Source organism: Lontra canadensis, unplaced genomic scaffold (assembly GCF_010015895.1).
Source record: "Lontra canadensis isolate GAN:19392208 unplaced genomic scaffold, GSC_riverotter_1.0 scaffold8, whole genome shotgun sequence".
In the NCBI taxonomy this organism is placed as follows: domain Eukaryota; kingdom Metazoa; phylum Chordata; class Mammalia; order Carnivora; family Mustelidae; genus Lontra; species Lontra canadensis.
In genome coordinates, this window is record NW_022631002.1 from 7,056,624 (window position 1) to 7,064,418 (window position 7,795).

The 7,795-nt window shown below is 40.6% G+C and overlaps 1 long non-coding RNA gene across 1 annotated transcript; it reads right to left on the reverse strand.

Moving 5' to 3' along the window:
* Nucleotides 1-1,342: 1,342 nt before the first annotated feature.
* LOC116865959 lies at nt 1,343-7,523 on the reverse strand. Its single transcript, XR_004382281.1, has 3 exons — nt 7,463-7,523; nt 6,225-6,341; nt 1,343-1,407 (listed from the first exon to the last, which is right to left on the reverse strand). It is a non-coding gene; the product is annotated as an uncharacterized LOC116865959 (long non-coding RNA).
* Between the last annotated feature and the right edge of the window lie 272 nt (nt 7,524-7,795).

Sequence of the window (7,795 nt, forward strand, 5' to 3'; positions counted from 1 at the left end):
TCTTTCTATCATCTACATTGATATTCTTCATTAGGTGCAGAGGGGCAGGGCTTCTTGGAGGCATGATTTTTTTTAACTGAGATGTTTGTTTAATTATGATCAATAAATCCTGTTCAGTTATTACAACATTACATTCTTTTTTTTTAATTTAAAATTTTTTTATTTTCAGCGTAACAGTATTCATTGTTTTTGCACCACACCCAGTGCTCTATGCAATCCGTGCCCTCTCTAGTACTCACCACCTGGTTCCCCCAACCTCCCACCCCCCGCCCCTTCAAACCCCTCAGATTGTTTTTCAGAGTCCATAGTATCTCATGGTTCACCTCCCCTTCCAATTTTCCTCAACTCCCTTCTCCTCTCTAACTCCCCTTGCCCTCCATGCTATTTGTTATGCTCCACAAATAAGTGAAACCATATGATAATTGACTCTCTCTGCTTGACTTATTTCACTCAGCATAATCTCTTCCAGTCCCATCCATGTTGCTATAAAAGTTGGGTATTCATCCTTTCTGATGGAGGCATAATACTCCATAGTGTATATGCACCACATCTTCCTTATCCATTTGTCCGTTGAAGGGCATCTTGGTTCTTTCCACAGTTTGGCCACCATGGCCATTGCTGCTATAACCACTGGGGTACAGATGGCCCTTCTTTTCACTACCTCTGTATCTTTGGGGTAAATACCCAGTAGTGCAATGGCAGGGTCATAGGGAAGCTCTATTTTTAATTTCTTGAGGAATCTCCACACTGTTCTCCAAAGAGGCTGCACCAATTTGCATTCCCACCAACAGTGTAAGAGGGTTCCCCTTTCTTCACATCCCCTCCAACACATGTTGTTTCCTGTCTTGCTAATTTTGGCCATTCTAACTGGTCTAAGGTGATATCTCAATGTGGTTTTAATTTGAATCTCCCTAATGGCTAGTGATGATGAACATTTTTTCATGTGTCTGATAGCCATTTGTATGTCTTCATGTATGTTCTTTATAGATCCTGGATATCAACCTTTTGTCTGTACTGTCATTTGCAAATATCTTCTCCCATTCCGTGGGTTGCTTCTTTGTTTTCTTGACTGTTTCCTTTGCTGTGCAGAAGCTTTTGATTTTGATGAAGTCGCAAAAGTTTATTTTGGCTTTTGTTTCCTTTGCCTTTGGAGACATATCTTGAAAGAAGTTGCTGTGGCTGATATCTAAGAGATTACTGCCTATGTTCTCCTCCAGGATTCTGATGGAAAGTAATACAACATTACATTCTAAGTAATCCCTGCATTTACCATGCACATACCATGACCACTCTCTAGATGTGATGTTTAACCAGATGCAAATGTCTTCATATTTAACGTACTGCTTCTTCCGTCTTGATCCTTATGACCCATCAGACTCTACATTGATTTCTATTTTCTGTCTGTTCCTTGAATGTGTGGTAACAGTTCAATAATCAGTATTGGAGAATAATTAGTATCGTTCTCAATCCTCTCAACCATAAGGGATGTGGATGTTGATTGATACTCTCTCCTGTACCTGAGGTTGACAGTTGTTTTCTGTGTTACTTGTGCATAGAAGTTTAATAAAATTTCCCAAACATCTGAACAATCTAGGTGAGATTAAAGACCTTTGTAAAAAATAGAATTGTGTTTCAGGAAAAGGAAGAACTGTGAGACCAATGGCTTTTGAAGATCTGATTGTGAGATTATGGAGGCCCTAGATCAAAGAGGGTAAAAGGAAATAACAGATGAGAGAATTCTCCCCCTTTGCTTGTTTTAGCGCCAACTACAGACATGGCCATGGATATTATTGCTGCCGTCAAAGATGGTGGAATGACTAGAGTCATTATTTTGCAGACATGACAGATTGTCTATAATGTGCTAGTTCCTGTACACAGCAGGAGTGACCGCACATGCACACTGCCCATGGGAATTTTACTCCCTGGTGAGTGAGTGGGGATGGGTCAAAGAACAGACATGCCAACAAGTGATTATGGCACAGAGTAGTAAAAGCTGTCCTCTAGGTTTTTATAAAATGCTATGAGATATACAAATGTTCCTACTAGCATTATTTATGGAAGCCAAAAAGTGGAAACAACCCAAATGTCCATCAACTGATGAGTGGAACAAAACATTATTTGGCGATGAAAAACAACTAGTAGTTACTAGTTGTTACTTATAGTTACTAATACATGCTACAACATTGATGAACCTTGAAAATATTAAGGCAAGTGAAAGAAGTCAGACACAAAGAACCACATTGTGTATGACCCCATTTATGTGAAATGTTTAGAGTAGACGAATTTATAGAGGCAGAAAGCAAATTAGTGGTTGTCTTGTGTTGGGATGGGGAAGGATGGAGGAATGATGGCTAAGGGGAGCAGGTTTCTTTTTTTCTTTTTTAAGCTTTTATTTGTTTATTTATCAGAGAGAGCAGAGAGCAAGCACAAACAGGGGAAGCAGCAGGCAGAGGAAGAAGAAGGCTCCCCCCGAGCAAGGAGCCCGATGTGAGACTCAGTCCTAGGACCCTGGGATCATGATGTCCCAGGAAGCAGGTTTCTTTTGGAGTTAAAAAGTGTTCTTATATAAACTGTGGTGATGGGCGCACAACTCTCAGTATGCTAAAAGTCATTGAGTTATACACCTTAAATAGGTGAATTATATGGTATGTCAATGATGTCTCAATAAAGCTGTTAGAAAATGGTGTAAGAGGAGCACCTGGGTGGTTCAGTCATTAGGCATCTGACTTTAGCTCAGGTCATGATCCTGGGGTCCTGGGATGGAGCCCTGCATTGGGCTCCTCAGTCAGTGAGGAGCCTGCTTCTCCCTCTCCCTCTACCTGCTCCCCCTACTTTTGCTCTCTCTATGTCAAATAAATGAATAAAATCTTTAAAAAATAAAAGAAAATGACATAGGAGCAGGAGTGCCTTGGTGGCTCAGTTGGTTAAGCATCTGACTTTTGATTTTGGTTTAGGGTCCTGAGATTGAGCCCCAAGTTGGGCTTTCTACTCAGTGGGGAGCCTGCTTGAGATTCTCTCTTTTCCTCTCCCTCTGGCCCTACCTGCATGCTCTGTCTCTCAAACAAATAAGTAAGTTAAAAAAAGAAAATGGTATAGAGCAAAGAAAATACATGGATTGCTGCCAATGTCATGAGGATGGGAACTAGCATTTATAGGGTGCATAATACTCATGATAGCCTGGAGGGGGGTGAGCACCATCATCTCCATTTTCAGAGATGGATGTAACTTGTCCTTGGTTACGGAGCAGAGCCAGGACTTGGTCCCCAGTCTGTAGGTCTCCAGTCAGCACTGTTTCTTATTTACTTCAGAGATGATACCTACTTTCCTCCAAAAAGCACCAGCAGGAGCCCATGAGGCAGAGACGGCCTGAGAGGGGCATTCAGCTGGAGAGAAGTATTTGGTCAGGGTCCTGGGAGGAAACAGATGGCACATGCAATGTGGATAATTTGAAGCAAGATCAGTATAGTGACTACTTCAGGTATGGGCAGGTGTTTAAGGGAATCAAACCGGGGATAGTGACAGCCCAAAGCATTACCATCCCAGGCCTGAAGAGTCAAGGGGGGAAGCCATGTTGAGAACACAGTTGGGTAGGTGTGTACATGGGGTTGCCTTCTGTAGGGGAGCACAACAGAGCAACCTGGCATGGGAGGAGCCCAAGGACTAACTTCCCCATTCTCCTTCCCTCTGATCTCTTCTGGTCCTTATCACTGGCTGCACCTAAAAAAAAGCCAGATCGCAAGAGAACCCATTGATGTAATCCACACAGGCCTTCCTTGCAGTGGCAGAGAAAGGCACGCAAGGTAAACCTGAAGGATAGCGCAGGTATGGAGAGTAACATTAATGGCATGTTCTAGGAATGGTAATTACTTCAAAATTATTTGTTTTAATCATTTAATCATTAGTTCCTTACAATTCCCTTTATTTTGGCTGATTCCATCAGATTGTTAATCATTCTATTTTTTCATTCTGTTTTCTCCTTCTTGTGAATTTGGATGTTCTATTGAACTTTTCAGTTTCATTCTGTTTCCTTTTCTTGAGTTCATAAGACATCTACTTTTAGATTCCAACTATTTTCTCAGGAAAGGCATACCCTTTTCCCAGTGTGGTGTTCTGCTTCCTGCACATCCCAATCCTGAAGGAGATGAAACCTCTAGAATGTTCCCTTTTCCCCTCTCCTCCTCATCACCGCTTCCCACTCCCTGAGGTGAGATCTTTGGGACATCTCACCTCCTTTCTCCTTCTCCATTTCTAACTCCTAAGTTTGCCTGGGATTATCTTGGACTTTAGTTCTGGTAATTATGAGAATCTCCTTTGTCATATGTCCCTTCTGTTTCCAAAGGACTGAAGTAGCATTTACATTGTACAGAGCCCAATAGTCCATTAATATCTACTTACCTTTACTTGTCTATATTGGGTTCACTGTTCATCACTGTTTTCTCTCTTCTTCATCTTCCTGTATTTTAAAGTCTCTAATAAATTCTTTCCTTTTTTTTTCTTTAAAGATTTTATTTGTTTTTTGAGAGAGAGAGAGAGAGAGAGAGAGAGAGAACAAGTGGTGTGGAGGGGCAGAGGGAGAGGGACAAGCAGACTCCCCCATTGGCAGGGAGGCCACTGCAGGGCTCAATTCTAGGACCCTGGGATCATGAACTGAGTGGAAGGCAGACACTTAATTGATTGAGCCACCCTGGCAGCCCTCAAAGTCTTTCCTCTTGAAGCCTTAGATTACTTTCCTCAGGTGGGAGTTATAGGTGGTGTAATCTCCAAATTCTTACATGTCCGCAAGTCTCCTTTCACCTTAGCTGGTGAATGCCATCTTGACTGGGCAGAGGATTCCCCCAATTGATTTTAGTTGGTCATTGGCAACTGTTATTCCATCGTCTTCTAGCCTCCAGTGTTGCCGGTAATAAGTCAGATAGCAATTGTATGCTTTCCCATTCACAGGTAATTTGTTCTTTCTATCCAGGAGCTTGTCAGATTTTTGCTTTTTAATTTCATTCAGGAATTTTACCAAGACATACCCACATGAGTGTTTTTCTTCATCAGTCAAGTTTAGAACTCCGGAAGTCTTTTCAATCTCCAGAATCTGGAGTTGCTTCAGCTTAGTAAGGATTTTCTAATATTACGTACTTTTATTTATTATTTTTTAAAATTTTTTATTCAAGTATAATTAACACACAGTGTTATATTACTTTCAGGTCTACAGTGTAATGATTCAACAATTCTATGTGTTACTCAGTGTTCATCATGATAAGTGTACTCTTAATCCCCCTATCCCCCCACTACCTTCCCTCTGGTAACCACCACTTTGTTCTCTGTATTTAAGAGTCTGGGTTTTTTTGTTTGTCTCTTTTTAAAATTTTCTTTTCTTTTTTTTTTTTTTTTTTTTTACTGTTTTATTTTATTTCAACTCCCAGATAGTCAACATACAGTGTTATATTAGTTTCAGGTTTACAATATAGTGATTCAACAATTCCATACATCACCTGGCACTCATCACAAGGGCCCTACTTAATCCTCCTCTTCTTTTTTTTTAAATTTTAAAAAGATTTTATTTATTTGTCAGAGAGAGAGAGAGAGCAAGCACTGGCAGATGGAGGCAGAGGGAGAAGCAGGCTCCCTGCCGAGCAAGGAGCCCCATGTGGGACTCTATCCCAGGATGCTGGGATCATGACCTGAGCTGAAGGCAGCTGCTTAACCAACTGAGCCACCCAAGCATCCCAATCCTCATCTTCTATTTTACCCATCTCCCCACCTCTCCTCTAGTAACCATCAGTTTGTTCTCTATAGTTAAGAGTCTTTTTCTTGATTTGTATCTCTCTCACTTTTTTTTTCACCTTTGCTCATTTGTTTTGCTTCTTAATTTCCACATTTGAGTAAAATCATATGGTATTTATCTTTCTCTGACCAACTTGTTTCACTTAGCGTAATATTCTCTAGCTCCATCCATGTTGTTGCAAATGGCAAGATTTCATTCTTTGTAGGATGAATAATATTCCATTGCATAAATATATCACATTTTCTTTAACCATTCATCTACTGATAGACACTTGAGCTGCTTCTTTACGTTGGCTATTGTAAATAATGTTGCAACAAACTTAGGGGCATATATATCTTTTATCACACACTTTAAAACTACTGCCTTTTGTTATTGGAATTCATATTATTACTTATAGTATGTCTGCTAGACCCAGCTCAAGGTCTCACCCTTTCTTTTGTTTGCCCACCTCTTTGCTTGCTCTGTGCAGTGCAAGTTTTTTCCATGTGTTTTCTAGTCACCAGTTCATGTCACTTCAATGACTAACCTCTCTTCAATTCAGCCACTGAGTTGTTCAATGATAGCACTGCCAGATAAAATACAGAATATATAGTTAAATTTGATTTCAGAATGAATTTTTTTTAGTGTAGCATGGGAAGAATATACTAAAATTATTTATTGTTTATGTGAAATTCTGATTTAATGGAGTCTCCTGAAGTTCTTCTTATATATGTGAAATCTAGAAGCCCCATTCAGTGGAGAAATCATTTTTTTCTGAGGTCTGGGCATTCTTTTTGTGCACTGCATTTGAATCTCCTAACTGCTCTTGTTATTTGTTTGTCCAGGTTTCCCTCTGTTGTTTCTAAAAGCTTCATTTCACTGGCCAAATGTTTTGTTTGCTCAGGTTGGTCTTCCTTTCTCTAGCTGCTGAGTTTTCTTTAATGCATTATTTTAAAAACAGTCACAGATCTGTATGTTACAACTCTCCAGATAGAGGCTGTTCTCTGACGGGTGGAAGATAAAGAGATTTCTATTCCAGTGTGGGGATGCTGTGTGTCAAAAGATGGGGCAGTAGTCCCTTGCTGGGGTCCTGGGAAGGAGCATCTCAGTGACAAGGTGTTTGTACTCTTCTAGCTTCAAAGATGCAGAGGATTAAGACGACCTGTTCAGTATCCCTATGGCTTTTCAAGGGTCATGGATACCAGATACAATCATATAGGATTGATGCTGTCTCTCACCTCAGAAGTCATTGTATCCCCATGCACCGAACTCTTTCTGGGATCTGTCATTTATAATTCCTGCCTCAGGGTTCTCAGATGCTGGCTTCATGGCTGTCACTCTGTTTAGAATGAGGAAACTCTATGGAACCTCTGCCCACTAGAGCCCATTCCTTCTCCCCCCATTCCGAACACACAAGAAGCTGACCATCTCAAGAGAGGAACCAGATGGTAGTGGAAAGAGGAGATGGGCGTTGAATGCATCAAAAGACTTAAAAGATGCAAATTGCTACAGAAAATAACTATTAGACTGGGTATGAGTAGAAGACCAATAATTTTTAAAAATATTAACATTTAAAAGGATTCTCTTCTCAGGATGTGTCACAATTGTCTTTAAGTTTTCAGTCCATTGTAAAGAAACCCAGACTGAAAATCAGAGAGGAAGCCTAGGGGTGTGGTTTATGCAGGAAAGATAACAGAGGACTCTTACCCCGTGCTGTCAAGTATGGCCACATCTGTAGCTGGACCCACCGGTGGCTAGTGATGACTGCACTGGAAAGGCATAGAGCATTTCTGTCATCTCAGTGTTCTGGTTTTGCACACTGGTGTATCCTTAGTACCTAGAACATAACAGGACATCAGTAAATTTTACCTGAATGGAAGATTAAATCAACAAAAAGTTAAGAGCCTGATATCACAGGTGGGCATCGAATGGGTTTTATTCCTTCAAGGAAGGAGAGATTATCCCCCAGAGACAAGAGCATATTTCATGCACATGTATGCATTTGACCCCCAAAATGTCACCAGATTTTACAACTCATTT